This window comes from Musca domestica, unplaced genomic scaffold, assembly GCF_030504385.1.
Source record: "Musca domestica strain aabys unplaced genomic scaffold, Musca_domestica.polishedcontigs.V.1.1 10, whole genome shotgun sequence".
NCBI lineage: Eukaryota > Metazoa > Arthropoda > Insecta > Diptera > Muscidae > Musca > Musca domestica.
In genome coordinates this window covers 15,990,073-16,011,137 of record NW_026712115.1, presented here as the reverse complement: position 1 = coordinate 16,011,137, position 21,065 = coordinate 15,990,073, and the positions used below count along the sequence as shown (strand labels likewise).

The window sequence follows — 21,065 nt, the reverse complement described above, 5'->3', positions numbered from 1 at the left end:
CTCACCAAATTTAATATGCTTCTTTCAGACTCAGCACATATTATTCTTAGGATTATTTATGTTACATATCATAATATGTATAATATTATCTCCTAATATTCGTCGACTAAATGTGCTCCAATGTGACATTTTATGATTTCAGTACACTTAAGTTTAGTCTTTAATACTTATGTCCCAAATAACCTGCCGATTTGAGGTATTTTGAAGGCCTCAAATGCTTTTTTCAGTTTATAAATCATTTGTTAAAAAATATGAAAAGGCTACTTTATGACTTATTTCCCATTCATCAGTACCTCTTTATATTCGTTATATCATCGTATTTAATTAAATTTCAAATCTCAATTGTCAGTATTATAAAGGTCTTAGCAATATTTTCCAAATCAAAAGTAATTTTGAATTCGTAACTTTTAGAGGACCATTTTGTAGAAAATCCTATATCATTTAATCTATATCCATCTGTGTATGTGGCCGTTCGTTAAAATCGCTATAAAGGCGAAATATTTAGGTAAATCTTTGAACATTTATACAATATTCCTAGGAAGTTAAAATATATACGTTTCGTTTAGGCAGAATAATACCGCTAAACATTCGTCCTTTTGTTTGTTTTTGTTATAATTTCTATATCTATTTTTTTAAATTGTATAATATAAATTTAAAGAAGAATGTATGGCCAGTTCCTCTGACCCCAAACAGATACCTAGGGTTGGAGGGAGAGTCAAGAGTAAGTCATATACAAACTATGGAACAAATATCTTCATTACTTTGGGAAATATTAGGATTATAGATAAAACAAAAAATGGGCGTAGAAGTAGGCGTGGTCAATTTTTCTTTGCGTAATATATATATATATATATATATATATATATATATATATATATATATATACAGGGTTGCCCATATTCGACGGACCCATCTGGCAACGCCATAACTTTTGACAGAGATGTCGCTTCATGACATACCGCGTTTGAAGCGTCAGTCCAAGCAGATTTTTGCCATGAACCAATACACGCCACGCGAGCGCTCTGAAATAGTTGAAATTTACATTCACCAGAGGAAGTCAATTGTGAAAAAAAATGTAAGAAGTGCGCCTTCTAAGAACAATATTACAACAACTGGCTTTTGTCCCTGTTCGTACAATGCAGTCAATTTATTCTTGCCATGAAGTTTAGGGGGGTATTAGAGGATGACAGTGTCATGTCGGCAGATCCCGTGATCTTGTTCCTCATTATACCTAATGCTTAGCGTTTGGTATTGGATTATGTAATGTGTTCTTCCTAATTAGAATTCACCAAAAATCGTACTTTTAGACTGAAAACATATATTTTGATATTTTTCATTATATATATATTATATATATATATATATATATATATATATATATATATATATATATATATATATATATATATATATTGTTATGATAGTAGGATCTAGTGCGATTCAGTTCAAACACATAAATTTGAACTGACACTTAGTATCCAAATTAATTTCCTTCCAAGCACATGAAGTTGAAGGAGGCCGCCTAGATAGTAATTAAAACTCTTAGTTTAGTCACTACAAAATACGACTGAATTTTCTTTATTTCTGGCTGTCTTTATATACAAAATTTCTTAACATAATTAATTAAAAAATGCTATTGATAAATGCTGATATAAATTAATTGTAATGTAGGTCGGTTACTAGTAGACATTAAATGCTATGTAAGCAAAATAAATAAATGTGTTAAAGAAACTTAAAAACATTGCAAAAAGTGAATGAACCAATGGCCAATGAACTAAAATAAAGAAAATTAACTGTAACAATAAAATAGTCCAAATATGTGATATAATAATGCTGTATAAGCAGTTTAAAACTTATAAATATGTAGGTGTGTTTGATTTTTGTATTTATTGTTTGTTTTTGGTAATTAAATCTAAAGTATGTTTATAGAACAATAAAAAAATATTTATGTATGTTTTAACATTCTCCGCCGCGTTGACATTGTTCAATGATTGCGCCTGGGTTGGATGCATGTGGGAATGACTCCATTGTAACATCGATTGTTGATTGATGAGATCTTATAGCTGGTGTAGGTATGAATTGAGATGGCTTCTTAAATTTTGTGTGGATCCTCCAACTCAGCAGGCCAAGTAAAATAAGAATGCAGCAGACTAAAGATGCGTAGCTAACTGCATGATGATGTTGATTTGATGAGTGAATTAATTGTGGTAGGTGTTTTAGAGTTGATTCATGCAACTGTTTTTGTATATTATCCAATTCTTCTTGATGAATCTTGTAAGAGGTGGTATGTGTATTTGTTGAAACCTTTTCAATTTCCTCTTGTCGACTTATATATTTAATGCCTTTCAATCTTACATAGGATGTATGTAAACTACTGGAAGCTGCAAAATGTCCATGTATCGTAACAAATTTGTTTTTTATTACGCAGGTAGGACCAATTTCCATTATTCCGGAATTTTTAATGATGATGAGGTTGGTTTCAGATCCGCATACCATTGAAGATTCAATATCGGCTGTAGTAGCAAAGATCCATTTATTTTGATGATGTAATTGACTCCAAACTGCTGTTCCAGTAATTTTGTGAAGACGGCAATTGCTAGTTGATTGGTTATTGAAGATATTGATCTCGCAAGGGTTAACAAGTGCATTTTTCTTGAGCTTTGACTGCTGATTTCTGTAAATATATTCATCATCGTTTGGTTTGAGACAGCTTGAAATATCCTCTGATTTGACAAGAATATATTCTTCTCTATGTGCATCGGTAGATATGTATTCCGTTTCTGGTTGAATGGCGATTAAGGTGTCATTTTGTATTGTTGGAACTGCAACTATTTTGAACAACTCAAAAAACTGTTGGTTAATTAAGGGTATCTTCACTTCAAAAATGATTTCATATTTTGTAACTGCCCCTTTGACACTCATAAGCTTATAAAGTTGAATCAAATTGTCACCTGATGTTGGCAAGGCATGTGAAATTGGAAGATTAGCCTTAATGACACTAATTTCTTCTTTCAATTGATGAGGAGCCAATAACAGGGGACTTATTTTTCCATGATGAGTATCAGTAAGTACATTAATGATTTCGGCCTGTGTTCTCTGTAGCTTTATTGCGGATAACATCAAATGCGTTGATAGAAGTCCAAACAGTTGAGAATTGTTGAATTGGGCGGATTCTTCAGCTATATCGTTATTGTGTTTGTCAATCATTTTCAAAATCTCCCGTATTTTTTGATGAGTGTTAATCTCATCCCTTTTTATAACATTAATAGTTGAATCAATTATTGAAGTCTGATTTTTCAATAGACTGATTATGTGGTCCTGTTCGCCTTTTGCCTGGTTGATAGTCTTTGACATTTCTTCCGCATAGTCCGTATCAAGAACGCCAAAAAGTGAGTGCGCAATATTCCCAATTATGGTGAATGGAGATCTTTTTACACGTTTGTTGATGAATAATTCTTTGTCTTGTAGTAATTCATTTTTCGTCTGCTTCAGGTTGTTTACAAAAATGTTGCACATCTCATGCTGATGCATTACATGGCACATTTGCTGCAACGTTTGTAAGCCGGATGCCAATGACTCCATTTCCGAAACAAAGGGCTTTAAGTCATAATATACTAACATCTTCCATTCTGCTGTATTCAGTTTCATTGTTCCTAACCCTTCAAAATACAATCCTGGATCATTGTGAAATTGTGTAACTTTCAAATTGTTGCACAGGACCATAGGTATTAGGAACAATGTTAATAATACTGATAGTATTATAGGACTGTTTGCCATTCTCACTCTTTTTGCCGGAATGACATCTCTTCCATGTTCATCTGTTACCGATTTTTTCTTGTGGGAAATTGTGCTTTCTTGAGTTGTATCTTTGTCAATCATAGCATTATCATGATCTTCTGCACCCATTATTTGTTGATACCGTTGTGGTCGCGCTCTATTACATTTTATGCATCTTTGAACTGTAGACCTTGCTGTTATCTTGCCTTTTATTGGCCAGAATCGCCGTCTTATTGCGTTTAACAAGGCTTGAGCTCCACAATGTTTATTTTCTTCATGAACTGTCTTAAATAGCAATTTCACCAAAGGATCATTATAAGGCAATATCATTTGGTGTTTCGTATCCATTTGTAGCATAGCATGTTCCAACCTTCCACCAACGCGAAGAATGCCTTCATCATCCAAAAACGGTGATAAACTGCATAGCGAGCTATGCTTATTAATCTGCTTCTCAGCCTTCAACGCGTTGATATCAGCTGCAAATTCAGATGATTGTACGGCTTGAATTATTCGACGAAGGGAGTCGTCTAATTCTTTGGAAGACACTGCTATATGTTGAGGCCGGTGTGCCTTTTGCATACGTGCATTGCTGGTGAATCTAAGCACGTATGCCAAAATTCTTTGTAACTTCCTGAATGAATTTTTGTGCTCGATCATATGTATTGGATGCATGTCAGAAGTTACTATTGACGTCGTAGCTGCAGTCTTTAACTCCATGCTATTTGTTATATCCTCTTGCGGAGAGAATTTGGTCGGCCATAGTTCTTCCTTTCCATGAAGAAAAACTGGACCATGAAACCATAATCGGCATTTAGAAAGATCAGCTGGCGAGAGTCCTCGGGATAAAATGTCGGCAGGATTTTCTTTTGACTTAACGTGGTTCCATTGTTCTGGCAATGTTAAGTTTTGTATGGTGGATACCCTATTAGCCACAAAAGTCTTATATACGTTGGACCTTGATTTTATCCAGGCGAGTACTATTTCAGAATCAGTCAATAAAAACATCGGATTATTCTGAAGCCTTAGGTCATTTTTCACCCTGGTAGCCAGTTGAGCTGCTACCACTGCGGCACATAGCTCTAATCGTGGTATAGTTTGTTTTTTCAAAGGAGCTACCCTGGATTTAGCACAGATCAGACGTACAACGACTCGTCCATCTTTTCCAATAAAACGAATATAAATAGCCGCGCCAAAAGCTCTTTCCGATGCATCGGCAAACACATGCAACTGGATTTTCGTCGGGATCTCCCCACAGAATACATGTCGCGGTATCTTAAAGTTGTTGAGACCTTCCAATTCCCTTCGAAATGTTTTCCAAGTGGCACAAAGTTTTTCGGGTAATGCTTCGTCCCAATCTAATGTATGTTGCCACAGCTGCTGAATAAATATTTTTGCCTTCACCACAATCGGTGCAAGTAGGCCAAGGGGATCAAATAATTTTGCTAGTTCAGACGTAACTACTCGTTTTGATATGATTTCATTATGATCAATGTTCGTTTTTACACAAAATTGATCTGCTTGCGGCATCCAATATAATCCCAACGTCTTTATTGTTTGAGATTCGTTGAGATCCAGGTTCACTTCTCGATCGCTATGTGGTATGTCCTTCAGCAATCTTGGTGTATTGGATGACCATTTCCTTAGAATGAAGCCGTGTTGTTTCAAGATTGTTATTAACTCCTTTTGTATTTCAATAGCTGTACTTAGGCTATCTGCACCGCCGAGACCGTCATCCATATAAAAATTATCTTTCAGCATTTGTGAGCCTAATGGATAACGCTCTATCTTGCAATCTTTTGTAAGCATTTTGTAGCCAGATACGGTGCTGAACGTGTCCCATATGTGACCGTATTAAGTTTGTAATAACTGACTGGATGGGATGGATCCTCTCTCCAGATAATTAGCTGATACCTTTGATCATCGGGATGCATTAAAATCTGCCTGTACATCTTTTCAATATCGGTTGTGAAGACGAATTTTGGCAATCGAAACCTCAGCAAAATAGAAAACAATTCACTTTGTACGATTGGTCCTGTATACATTAGATCATTTAACGATTGACCTGATGAAGTTTTCGCTGATGCGTCAAATACAACCCTAAGTTTTGTTGTTGTACTATCGGGCTTAAGAACACAATGATGCGGAATAAAATATTTAGGATTTGATACGGTACACACGTCAATCTTTTGCATGTGTCCTAATTGTTCATATTCTCGCATAAATTTAATGTACTGACTTCGGATATCTTCCTTCTGTAGAAGTCGGCGTTCAAGGCTCATAAATCGGTTATAAGCCATTGCATGTGATTTCACCAATGCTGTTGGAGATTCTTGAAACGGAAGGCTGACGATGAAACGACCATTCTGATCCGTCTTAACATGTTGATTGAAGTGAGATTCGCAAAGGGTTTCTAATGGAGACATGACCTTTTCAGTTGATTCCACTTCCTCAAGTTTCCATAATTTTTCGATAACTTGTTCCAGTGATGTTTCACTAAAAATTGCGCATGTTAGCGCTGCTGATGTGTCGTCCGTTGACGATTGTTGAATTAAACCACCTACAACCCAGCCAAGCGCAGTATTTTGGAGTATGGGTTTATGACCATTTAGTTTTATTGTGCCTGGTTGCATTAAACTGAAGTAAAACTCAGCTCCGAGTAAAATGTCAATTTTTCCTTGAACGTTAAAATTAGGGTCTGCTAATCTAATATTCTTGGGAATTTGCCAGTTTTGTATATCCAAATCATGATTTGGTTGCGGAGGTATAATTGTGGGCAAAACAAATGCTTCCAAATTTGTGGAAAATTCAGAATTGCTTGATAACATTTGTATGTTTACCCGATGATAAGCCTTCTTCTGAATCCTTCCGACTCCGGAAATAGATAAAGAGGCATCTGCTGTTCTAAGTGACAATTTTTGTATGAGTCTTTCCGTCACAATGTTCACTTGCGAACCCGAGTCTAACACCGCTCTAAATTCGCCTGACATACCGTTAGTCGCTTTGATGATGACTCTAGCCGTTGCTAGAATTACATTTTTCTGATCTTCTGCTGATGCCGAAGAAACTGCAGTAAGGTTGACTGGTGCGATATCGATTTTTGTGGGTGATGATTGATTTGAGGCCTCCGACGACGGTTGAGACTTTTTTGGCAAATGTAGCAATGTATTGTGCTTATTACTACATATTTTGCAGTTGCCAGAAAAACAAGTTTTTGCTGCATGGTCCGATTTGAAACAATTTACACACAATTTATGTTGCTGTATCCATTTCAATCGCTCACCTTCTGTCATTGCCAAGAACTTCTTACAATGATAAATTGGATGGGAGTCGTTCTTGCATAGTTTACAACTCCTGTGATCCTCCACTGATGTTACGGACGAAACAGTTTTGATTGAACCCTTGTGCGTAGATGCCGCTTTTCCAATCGATTCCATTGATTCGAATTGAAGTTCCAAAAATGAAAACAGCTCTTTCATAGTAGGAACTTCCTTCGGATTCGCCAGTGATTGCATGAATCGTATGTACAGAGCGTGATCCAATTTCTTTGTGATCAATTGAATCAATAGAGCATCCCAAGACGTTGTGTCGATTTGAAGATTGTTGAGGGCTAGCATGCATTCCTTTGTAGTGTCATGCAGAGCCTTGATGGAGGCCGTTGATGAAGTTCCATTTGGTTGACTCAAAATCCGTTCTACTAGAGTGGAAACAAGAACCCGCTTATTGTTATAACGTTCTTGCAGCAACATCCATGCCGTTTTGTAATTATCCTCTGTCAAGGATAGATGACTGATTAGTTTGCCAGCCTCGCCAGACAAATTGGTTTTGAGATACCACATTTTTTGAACACTTGGAAGAGACTGTTTGTCTACCATCTCCAAGAAAAGTTCATAGAACTGACTCCACTTCAAACAATCCCCATTGAATTGAGGAATTGTTACCTTGTTACCACGTCGGGGTCACCATGTATATATATATATATATATATATATATATATATATATATATATATATATATATATATATATATATATATATATATATATATATATATATATATATATATTTATAAATATGTATATATTCAGGTAACAAATTTGTATACACTGATTTTTTCTGGGGACATTTTCGGTATTTGGGATCTATCCCCGAGTTCTCATTGGAGTTCTGAATTCGGGGACAACATTTGTACACGTTTTTTTTTTTTTTTGAATTTTTGTAATATCCACACATTCTTTCAATATAGTCGAGTCAATAAGTAGGATGTTTCCAGAATAATACAAAACAAAGAAATTCATAGCGTTACCATGTTTTACCAAATTATCAAATTTTTTTGGCGTCGTTAATCATCGAAATTCCTTGATTTATAAATGTCAGTCGTTTTGTAACTCCTCGAAATGTTTCCAGGATAAATAAAAAAAAGAAATTCATAGGGTTACCATGTTTTACCAAATTATCAACTTTTTTTGGCGTTAATCATTGCAATTCCGTGATTTATACATGTCAGTCGTTTTGTAACTCCTCGAAATAATCATGTTAGGGCCAACAAAGCATAATTCTTAATGAACGTAAAATTCTAAGTCCATTTAGCGATATCTATGTGTTTGTTTGCCTTTCTCTCTGGAGAATATCTTTCATATATATCACCATGTATGTTTTAACATATATATATATATATATATATATATATATATATATATATATATATATATATATATATATATATATATATATATATATATATATATATATATATATATATATATATATATATATATATATATATATATGTATATATATATATATCGTCGTTAATCATCGAAATTCCTTGATTTATAAATGTCAGTCGTTTTGTAACTCCTCGAAATGTTTCCAGGATAAATAAAAAAAAGAAATTCATAGGGTTACCATGTTTTACCAAATTATCAACTTTTTTTGGCGTTAATTTGCCTTTCTCTCTGGAGAATATCTTTGCCTTTCATTTTACGTGGAAAGTGGTGGAAGTGATTCAACTAAAATCAATTTTTGTTTAAGAAATTGTCCTGATCAGGAATTGAACGTGGGTCACCTGAGTCGTTATCAACAATAACGCCTCAATGACAGACGCCTACAGATTGAGCCGCAACGGCATGTGAGAATACCATCTATATTAAAATGATAGTTTTACATGTCTCTCAGCAAAACAGAAAATCAACTTTTGTTTAAGAAATTGTCCTGATCAGGAATTGAACGTGGGTCACCTGAGTCGCTATCAACAATAACGCCTCAATGACAGACGCCTACAGATTGAGCCGTAACGGCATGTGAGAATACCATCTAAATTAAAATGATAGTTTTATGTCTCTCAGCAAAACAGAAAACTCAATTTGACTACATTGATCGAAGGGCAACAACTTAACATTTATATACGTCAACAAAATAAACTGTTCATTTTGGCCAATATGCTTTCTAGGACAACTCTGAAGCAGTGGAAGTATGATCACTTAAAGAAGTGATGCGAAAAAATGGATTCATATTAACTAAATTTATGTATACTTTAAAACAACAATTTATCTAACCCCAACCCACGAACACCGACGTTTCGCCTGGGGGTTGATTAATCAGTAATTTCTTACTATTATATATGTAGATACCTAACGCAAGATTTTCGTTTTAGAACAAAAATAGATAAAATTCGAACATGTTTTCGGATCGCAAAATACTTAAGCCAACATAAACACAAAGTCGAAAATATTATTCGATCACTCAACATACACATTTTACAAGTGTCTGAAATTTATTTCACTTCTAGTCGAACTAGTCTTACTATACCTAAAGGTAGACAACTTTTAAACTGTATTTCTTCCGCTAAACTGGACGTGATATCTACCGACCAGATATCTACAGACACTTGTTGTTAATACTACAAAAAACGATAAAAACAAAAACTATTTAGCAAAAATTGTTAATAAACAAAACCATTTTAGCAGTTGTTTATATTTTGTTTGCTAAATTTTTTAATGGCGTCCAGTTTCCTTTATAATATTTATATTGCTTCACCTATGAAAAACTCTTTTTATTAGCAACGTAAATAAAACGGGTCCGTACTTAACGCCGGCACAACAGGATTGATTGAAAAGGATTGCAACCTAAAGCATAAAAACGATACACTTTTATATTTATTTGGTCATAAGAAAGAAACCTGCATCATCATCTTCCTCCTCATCAACATTATCATCATCACTTAGAACATCTTCATCGAAAACAACAGCAGCACGAGTGCTCGTTACAATTGGTTTTTTGGAAGCAATAGATTTTAATATTTTGTTCACGGTATCCATGTTCTATATTCGAATTGATCTTGTAGTTACATCTTTTACATACACCAGAGTAAATAAATTTATGGCCACATGACTTAAGCGATTTTTCATGTTTCAAGGTTTGCATTTTTATACCCTCCACCAAAAACTCATCGAAATAATCATTTTAGACCCAACAAAGTATATATATTCTTGATCAGCGCAAAATTCTAAGAAGATTTAGCCCTGTCCGTCCGTCTGTCACGCTACAGTCTAAACGAATAAAGATAGAAAGCTAAAATTTTGTACAGATCTCTCTTTTATCTGCAGGCAGGCCAAGTTCGAAGATGGGCTATATCGGTCCACGATATCGTATAGCCCCCATATAAAGGTACCCCCGATATTCGGTATTTTGATGATTTTAGCCACATTTTTTTAAACAAGCAATGCTTTAAATATTATTAGACAAAACAGACAGGAGTTGCAAATTCGGCCGTCTGCCTTGCTTGCCGTCTTTGATTTAGCACGTCTGCACGTCTTTACGTCTTGAATCGAACTGTCATCCTTCTGCATTGTTGGGTAGGGAATTGACTCTAAAGAAGTTGAGCGAGAGAGACTTTGACAGTTGTCAAAGTTTTAAAGAACAAGTGGGTTGCCAGGTTGCAGGAAAAACGTCGATCCCACATTTCGGCCATCCTGCGTTGAATTCGTCTCGAATTCCGCGTCATCCTCTCTCATACTCCAAGGCTTCATAAATTCGGCACATGTTATTGTTGTTCTAGGACCTTCGTTGTTACTCGCCTTCGTTACATCGTAGGTGTTATTCGATTTAACTTTCGATATCTCATACGGTCCCAAAAACTTCTGCTTTAATTTCAAGTTTGGTCCAAATTGGGTTCTTTTAATAGCGACAAGGTCACCAATTTGATACTGTTTCGCTCTCTTGCGTCTTAAATTATATCTATTCCGATTCTCATTTTCGTGCGCCTTTCAGTATATCCTCCTTCGCATTTTTTCTCAATTCATCTCGCTGCTCGTCGAATTGCTGTATCACCTCTTCATCTATGAGTTCTTTTATGTAAAGATGTTCAGGTGTGCGCATCTTCACACCTACAAGAAGCTCGAATGGTGTTGTTTTGATGCTTCTGGAATACGTCGAGTTCATAGCTTGCTGCACTTTATCTAGATACCTGTACCACTTGCTTGGAATCCCGTAGTTATTAAAATATCCCGGCAATCCCGTAGTTATTAAAATATGATTAATATTTTCGGATTCACAGTACTGCCTGAATTCTTTCGATGTAAATGCGCTTCCTCGATCGGAGATTATTCTTACGGGATTTCCAAACACGGAACTTTGATCTTGCAATTTGGAAATAAACTCGGTTGCCGTCGTACTTCTCGTGGGATATAACCAGCAAAATTTGGTAAATGAGTCAACCACAACAAAGATATGTTTATAATTTTTATTTGTCGACTCCAATGGACCTAGATGATCCACGTGATACGTATGTAACGGTTCCGCATTTTTCTGCAAAGGATAAAGTTCTCCTTCTTGCTTTCCTCTTTTCCTATTCACAACAATACACTGGACACAATTGTCTATGTGATTCTGGATCTTGCTGTCCATATCTGACATGTAGTATTCTCTGCGTAAAATTTCTTTAACTTTCTTCACAGCAAAATGTCCCTTTTCGTGCGCCTTTCGAATCATCTCTCGTTGCATAAGTTTAGGTACTACCATCAATTCGTTGTCGTCGATAAGCTTGTGCAAAATACCGTTTTTCATTATGTACCCGTCGTAAGTGTGGGTTTCTTTGAGCTTTTCGATGATGCGTTTCAATTCTTCGTCATTCAATTGGGATCTTCTTAATCGAACTATGAGACCATCCTCCGTTATAGTCATAACTGGATGTCTGCTGAGAAAATCGACATGCCGCATTCGAGAGCCAGAACGATGTTCGACCTTATAGTTGAATTCTTGTAATAGAAGAATCCATCTTGCAACTCTGGTGCACAGGTCTTTCTTCTCCATAGTTTTCGTAAACGCGTTGCAGTCGGTTACAATTTTAAAATTAATTCCCAAAAGATATACCCGGAATTTCTTGAGTGCTTCTACCACGGCAAGAATCTCTAATTCATAACTGCTGTACTTCCTTTCAGCATCAGATGTCTTTTTGCTCATATAGTAAACTGGATGTAGTTGACCATCATCTCGTAATTTTTGCATTAAAATTGCACCGTATCCATCAATTGACGCGTCAGTATGAAGTTCTGTTTCATAGGATTGATTAAAAATACTTAAAACAGGAGCATCGCATAATTTCTTCTTCAAGTTGTTGAAAGCATTCACTTGAGTTTCGCCTATCTCAAATTTGACATTGCCCTTTGTTAAATCCGATAACGGTTTAGCGATACGAGAAAAGTCTGGTACAAATTTGCGTAAATAACCGGCCAGTCTCAGAAAACTTTCAAGTTGTTTTATATTGGTCGGTACTGGGAACTTCATAACTGCATTCACTTTGGTTGCATTAGGATATATTTTCCCGTCCTCAATTATGTAGCCTAGAAATTCTATTTGTCTCTTCAAGAACTTGCATTTCTTAATATTGAGCTCTAGGCCGTATTCGCAACAAAGTTGAATAACCATTTTCAAATTAGCAACAGCATCCTTCTCATTAGTGCCTGGTATAATGATATCGTCAACATATGGCAGGGCTATACCTTTTCGAGTTGCTTCTCTGAAAATTGCATTGATGTATCTTTGGAACACAGAAGGTGAGTTTGATAATCCAAAAGGTACTCGTCTAAATTGATATTGCCCGTTATGGGTTACGAATGATGTATATTTTCTGCTCGACTCAGCTACCGGCACGTGGAAAAATCCGTTTTTAAGATCTATCGTACTAAAGACTCTGGCATTCTGAAGACGGTCTAATAAATCTTCTATTAGTGGTAGTGGAAATCTGTTTTTAATCATAACTTTATTTAGACGTCGGAAGTCAACACAAAGTCTTGGAGTCCCATCTCTTTTCTTTACAAGAACTACTGCGCTACTATATTCTGATTCGGATAATTCAATAATTCCTTCTTTCAGCCATTGGTCCACTTGATCATCCACCAAACTTTTTTCTACCAACGGAAGTCGTCTTGGTCTCGTCGATATTGGAATGTCATCAGCCAATACAATACTCATTTCAATATTTACAGACTTACATTTCTCCGGCTTATATTTTCTAATCATTTCCATTACCTCCGCCTTAGCTTCTGTACTTGCGGATTCACCTATATCTAATTCAGTTCCTGTTTCCACACACTCGATTCTCATTAACTGGAAATCGTCGCACTCTGGTTTGATTTTTGTAATGGTAACGCTTTTCGGACGTATTAAAATTTCAGCCTGCGAACAAAAACTTTCACCGATTATCAGGTCAATATTTATGTTATGTCGCGAAACGACAAGAAAATTAACATTATAGCCTACACCATCAATTATTATATTTTTTCACATGTTCCGATTGGGTTTATTCTAGTGTTTCCGAATCCGATTAAATAGAGGTTTTTCTCGCATGTTTTTATTTTTGAACACAATTCAATAGATACATTCTCATTCATTATATTGAATTTACTTCCAGTGTCAATTAAAGCTGTATAGTTCCGATTGTCTATTTGCACTGTCTTTTTCATTAATTCGTCATTAGGTTCCAGAAATCTTGTATTAGATTTTTTCAATGCATCTGACACAGAACACTCTTTTGCGATATGACCGAACTAATCACACTTAAAACACTTCGAACCTTTATTTCTGTTTTTACAGTCTACCGATTTATGGCCATTTATTCCACAGTTAAAGCATTTTATTTCTTTTGTGTTACCACTGCTGTCCTTTCTTACTTTATTCGTCTTCTGGTTAACGTTCCTTGAACTAACTTCTTGTTTTGATTTGTTACGAAATGTCTCATATACCGATAATTTCTCTTTAAACTCGCGAATGTTTCTTGCACCATATAAAAGAACTTTATTTATATTTAAATCGTCTATACCGTCAATTACATATTGTATTAGAGAGCTTTCGTCTACTATTCCTCTTTCGGCAATCCCTTTAACCTTGAAAAAATACTCGAAAACGCTTTCATCCTTTTTTATCTTTCTCTCTGAGAGCATTTTGTGTATTTGAGCACTATTTGTTTTACTTTCAAATTCTTCACAAAGAGCTGCTTTTAATTTTTCCCAACTCGTTAAACCTCGTTCACTCTGTACAAATAATTTTGCCAACCCAGTCAATGACTTTTTTGCAAAAACAAAAGTTTGAAAATCATCCCACTGCATAATCGTCGCTGTTTCTTCCAATTCAGAAATCCATACATCAACAGCCATTCCATTTGATCCGTCAAATTGTCGAATAGAATCTTCAATGTCACGAAAGTTGAGTGTAAATCTTGGTGCTGTTGTACAAATTGTTTTTGCTCTGTTGATATTTGTTGTTACATTTATTTCTCTGTCGCCGTCTGCTGAGAAAAAACTCTCGTTATGTGGCATTCCCTTATTGTTTGTTGCTCTTTCGATCTGCTGCCGTTCGATTTTTGTTCTTATGATTGCACTCGTCATGCTGTTTAAGGGGTTGTTTTGAATCTCACCATCATCTCCGTCGTTCTCATCATGGTCTACGTCGTAATCGTCGCTGCTGCTTGTGAGTAAACTGTTCTTTTTTAAATTCTTAAAAATGTGCAACTTAAGATCGTTGTTATTGTAGTCGGAACGTTGCAAATTGAAATCAAATCTGCCGTCGTCAACTGCTCCTCAACATACGCCGTTTTTTGTTGATATTTATCAGAACTCTCGTCGAAATCGAAACCTTCAAACTCTCAAACGTTGTCTATTTGTTCTATCTCCTTCTGACTCAAACACAAATTTATGTAGGGCAGTTACGCTCTCTTTCCTACTCCTACGTAGACTTTCACGCACACTACCAAATATTCCCAAACTACTCATTGTTCTATTTTTTCTTTTCGCTTCAGAAATTCAAATTTAACCGTCGTTTTTAGTGTTGTTGGATAACAACACAAATGTGACAAAGTCCATGTAACTTTTTGTTGTTTCACTTCTCGTCTTTCTTTTTTTTTTTCACGACGCGACTTAGCCGATTAGTTTTTTGTTTATATTATTTTTATTTCACGACACATAGTTTTGGTCAATGTCTAGAATTCATGTTCACTCACGTTGAGTTCCTGAAAATGTGGGAAAGTGTTCCCGGACGAGCCCCCAAAATGTAGGATTTGTTCTCTCGGTTGAGTCGCGGTAGGCAGGATTCCCGTATCCCCGTTGATATCCAAATGATAATATAAGGTGGATTTTAGTTTAAAACTTTTTATTTAATTCATTAATAATAATAAAGATGATTTCAGAATAATTTAAAGTTAATGTAATATAATGGATTTACTTCAAGTTTTTTAAACAAGCAATGCTTTAAATATTATTAGACAAAACACACAGGAGTTGCAAATTCGGCCGTCTGCCTTGTTTGCCGTCTTTGATTTAGCACGTCTGCACGTCTTTACGTCTTGAATCGAACTGTCATCCTTCTGGATTGTTGGGTAGGGAATTGACAAAGTTTTAAAGAACAAGTGGGTTGCCAGGTAGCAGGAAAAACATCGATCTATATATATATATATATATATATATATATATATATATATATATATATATATATATATATATATATGTTTATATTCAGGTACCAAATTTGCCTACACAGATTTTTCTGGGGACATTTTCGGTATTTGGGGTCTATCCCCGAGTTCTCATTGGGGACAAAATTTGTACACGTTTTTTTTGGAATTTTTGTAATATCCAAACATACTTTCAATATAGTCGAGTCAATAAGTAGGATGTTTCCAGAATAATACAAAACAAAGAAATTCATAGGGTAACCATGTTTTACCAAATAATCAACTTTTTTTTGGCGTCGTTAATCATCGGAATTCCTTGATTTATACATGTCAGTCGTTTTGTAACTCCTCGAAATGTTTCCAGAATAAATAAAAACGAAAAGAAATTCATAGGGTTACCATGTTTTACCAAGTTATCAACTTTTTTGGCGTCGTTAATCATTGCAATTCCGTGATTTTTACATGTCAGTCGTTTTGTAACTCCTCGAAATAATTTTGTTAGGGCCAACAAAGCATTATTCTTAATGAACGTAAAATTCTAAGTCCATTTAGCGATATCTATGTGTTTGTTTGCCTTTCTCTCTGGAAAATATATTTGCTTTTCATTTTACGTGGAAAGTACACTTAAAAGTGATTCAACTAAAATCAACTTTTGTATAAGAAAGTGTCCTGATCAGGAATTGAACGTGGGTCACCTGAGTCGCTATCAACAATAACGCCTCAACGACAGACGCCTACAGATTGAGCCGCAACGGCATGTGAGAATACCATCTAAATTAAAATGATAGTTTTACATGTCTCTCAGCAAAACAGAAAACTCAATTTGACTACATTGATCGAAGGGCAACAACTTAACATTTATATACGTCAACAAAATAAACTGTTCATTTTGGCACAAAAACAATTTTATTAAAATATTGTACCAAGGAAGAATAAGTGAACTCTATTATAACAATTACTGTAGTGTTTATCTAATATTTTCTTCTTGGCATTCCTGCGGAAAATTTCATAATTCTATTCCTATATCAGTATTGAGCAAAGTAGAAAGAAATATTATAGGGAGTTACAAATTTCATTTCTCGGCAGTTTCACATTTGGCATGAACTTTTTGATGCATCGATATTGTAAACCAAATGTTTAAAATTAAATTATAATTAATGAAATATGCATCATGTCCGGCATATGTATCATTTAATAATAGTAATGAACAAGTAGAATAAAAATTGAACTATAAATAACTATAGTATAATAACAACTATAATAATAACTATTACTATACTTTTGAGTTTAAGACGCAACAGGAAATTTCGTTTTAAGAAAAAAGTTGTTGGATTCAGGTTGCGAATTTATATCACAATGTTGTAGTGGTGTGATGGTGAGTAGGTTGAGGGCAACTGCTCCTGGCATGTTTTTTTGGTACATAAAACGGCAATGTGTTATAAATATATAGCAATAAAAATAACCTTGGCGCAAGGAAGCGGGATTGAACCCCCAAACCACCGAATGCCACCAGTTGCCGTTAACTATCTCGACTATCACACTACTACTCTGTCGTGATCTAAATACGTAATCTGGATCAAACAACATATTTATACACAAAATTTCATGTTGATGTTGCATCTGAAACTCTAAGCAGACCTGCACATACAATTTTCTGTCTTAGGCTGTAGGATCCATTTCGAACTTCAAATACCAAATTTTAAACAATTCCATTTAAAAATGTCGCTAAAAACACTAAAATACCGAATATAGGGAGGTACCGTTATATGGGGGCTGTATGAAAACGTGGACCTACATAGCCTATTTAAGAACTTAACCTTCCTAATGAAAAAATAAACATGTGTGCAAATTTTTAGCCTTCTATCTCAATTCGTTCGAAAGATAGCGTCATTACAACAGACAGACAGACAGACGGATATCGCTAAGTCGACTTAGAATTTTTCGCTGGTCAAGATTATATATACTTTGTTGAGTCTGTCATAAATATTTCGAGGAGTTAAAAACGGAATGACAAAGTTAGTATACCCTCCATAGTATGGGGGAGGGTATAAAAATGCAGGTATTTCAGTTTTTATTCTACTTTTTTATTACTATTGTTAGATGACATATAGGCTGGACATGATGCCTTTTTCTCCTTGTATAAATCCCCCACAAATCAGCTTTCAGCTTTTTTTGTGTTTTGGGGAGCAAAAGAGCTAGAACATTGAATGTGGAATAGGGGTCACTGATGGAGTGTATGATAGATGTACCAAAGGGTTTTTGGAAATTTGCACTATAAGTGCACGGAAAGTACTAAAATGAACTACATTTGGTACCATTACGTATCATGTGAACGGTTAGAGCTAAAAACTTGGAATGGGTATCAAGGTTGAGGAGTAGAGTCGATGTAAGGAGTTTTTGGAAGTGTGTACTAATGTATACGAAAAGTACTACACACACTAAATTTAGTGCAAATTGAATTTGGAGGAACGGATGGAGCTGGAATACTGAAAATTCATATTAATATCACTGGAGGAAGTTTTCGAAATTTATACTTATGTGCACGAAAAGTACTGAATAGTACAATTTATCAGGTTTGGATCAGCCGATAGAGCTGGAATTCTGAAATTTGGAAATGTGATAACTATTGCATTCTAGGACTAAGGAATGTAGGTAGTTTTGGAAATTCTTACTTGTGTGTTCTAAATGGTACTAAATTTGGTTCAAATAAAATGAACAGGTAAATTTGATCTCCTGAAATTTGGAATTAAGATATAGGTAATTATGGAAATTTGTAATTATGTGTACTAAGTGGTACTAAATTTGGTGCAAATTGGAATTGTGGTGAACCAATAGAGCATGAATTCTGAAATTGGAAATGGAATTTCTATGGGACTGTATGATTGAGGTATTTGGTTATTTTTGAAAATTTGGAGTAGGATTCAGATATGTAGTAAGTTTTGGAAATTCGTACTTGTGTGTACTAAATTTGGTACAATTTGGATTAATATTGAAGTCGCTGTTGCTGTCTGTAATTAAGATATGGAGGTGGTTTTGGAAATAGTACACATTGTACGAAACGTACAAAAATAGTACTATATTGGTATTGGGTTAAGTGATGGAGCAGAAAACCTGAAATTTGATATGGATGTCACTCTTGATGTCTGTGGTTGAGAGAAGGTGCCGTTGGGTGTTGGGACAGAGATGGAATTGTGGAATTTGGTATCGAGGTTGCTGTTGGTGCCTCGGGTGGTTTTGAACATGTGTAGTATAAATGTATAAAAAGTGTGGTAATGCATTTGTGATTGGGTCTTAGGATAGAGCTGGAATTGTGACATTTGATATGGAAGCCACTATTGGTATATAGTTTTGAGAGAAGCAGGTGAATTTGGGAATGCGTATTATGATTGTTTAAAAAGTACTAAAGTTATTAAAAACATGAGGTGGAAAATGACATGAGAGGTGGAAAATGACACTGAGGTCTCTCTTGGTATCTGGTGTTGAGATATGGGGTGAGTTTTGGAACTCTGTACTATAATCGCTCGAGAAGTACTAATCACTGTTGGTGTTTAAGATGGTCAGGGTAGGACTGTTGGACTAAATGTTACTATATTTGTTACTGGGATAGGGCTGAAATTCTAAAATTTACTATTAAAGTCATTGTTGTACGTTGAAATAGTTTTGAACAGAAAAATTGGATGTGGGTCCACTCTGCAATGGTTTGACTACTATCCTCCTCGGTGAACTTTAAAATGAAAGATTTTGAAGACCTTTTGGTGTAAAAGACAAGAATGTTCTTATTATTCTTTCCAAAAATTAAAAACTTGAAGAATGGTTTTTAAAAAAAGTCTTAAAATTAAATACGATGAATGAAGTTATTATTAGAATATTTTATTAATAGGAATAAAATACGAATATAAATTTTAAGATGGATTTTCGCTGACGAAGTAGAGGCCTCTTGCCAGTCTATATACATAAAAGAGTGAATTAGAAATTCATCAACGCCCATACGAAAGGGCTGAACGTATAATCCTGAAATTTTGGGTAGGGGTCACACTTGGTCCGAAGGGGTCAGATAAGATATTAAAATGTACTTAGTATGGTACCCTTTGTATTTAAGGAAGCAGCAGAGCTAGAACCATAAAATTCTGGAATGGGGCTCAGTGATAGGGTGTATGACAGATGTACTACATTTGGTACTATTTCGTGTCATGTGAACTGTTAGAGCAAAAACCTTGAAATTGGAATCGGAATCAAGATTGAGAAGTAGAGTCGATGCATAGAAGTAGTTTCGGTACTAAATTTAGTACAATTTGAATGTTAAGGAATTTGATGGAATCCTGAAATTTAAAATTACAATTAATGGCGGGGTGGAGGATTGAGTTATGGAGGAATTTGATGGAATCCTGAAATTTAAAATTACAATTTATGGCGGGTGGAGGATTGAGTTATGGAGGAAGCTTTCGAAATATGAACTTATGTGCACGAAAAGTACTAAATGGTACTAAATTTGGTACAATCTCGACTGGAGTGGTTTTTGGATGATATTTGAACAAGATAATTACATTGGCCAATATGCTTTCCAAGACAATTCTGCAGCGGTAATCCATATATTAGTGGAAAGTGATTTAATTTATAATTTATTACAAAAAAATAAAATAAAAATAAATAATTATAAAACATTGTTTTCGTTAACATGTATGATCACTTCAAAATATATGTGTAATACCCGCTACTTCGTATGCGAAACAAGTAAAAAACTGTAAGTTCGGCCTGGCCGAACTTTGAATACCGTCGCCCATATGGTACAAATTTGGCTGTTGAAATCTTAAAAATACCGAATGTAGCCGTTATATTAGGGTCTAAACGACCACGTGGACCTGCATAGGCAACTTTTGTCAAAAGTTATTACAATATTCAAATGCGGAACTTGCATTAAAATATGTTTATAATGTAGCTAAAATCATCAAAATACCGAACATGGCGGTTATAAAACGTGGATAAAACGTGCACAGGCAATTTTCTGTCATAGGCTGTAGTATCCATTAAGAACTTCAAATGCCAAATTTGAAACAATTCCGGTAAATAATGTCGCTAAAATCATCAAAATAACGAATATCTGGGGGTACCGTTATATGGGGGCTATACGAAGACATGGACCTGCACACACAATTTTCTGTCATAGACTGTGGTATCCATTACGAACTTGAAACGCCAAATTTGAAACATTTCCGGTATATAATGTCGCTAAAATCAGAAAAATACCGAATATCGGGGAGTACCGTTATATGGGGGCAATACGAAGACGTGGACATGCACAGACAATTTTCTGTCATAGACTGTAGTATTAATTCTGAAATTCCGA

General features: G+C 35.1%; 1 protein-coding gene across 4 annotated transcripts in view; it reads left to right on the top strand.

Annotated features, from left to right (window-relative positions):
* LOC109612410 (potassium voltage-gated channel subfamily H member 8) overlaps positions 1-21,065 on the top strand; it is a 1,874,382-nt gene that overhangs the window by 1,624,437 nt on the left and 228,880 nt on the right. The gene's annotated exons all lie outside the window — the stretch shown is intronic.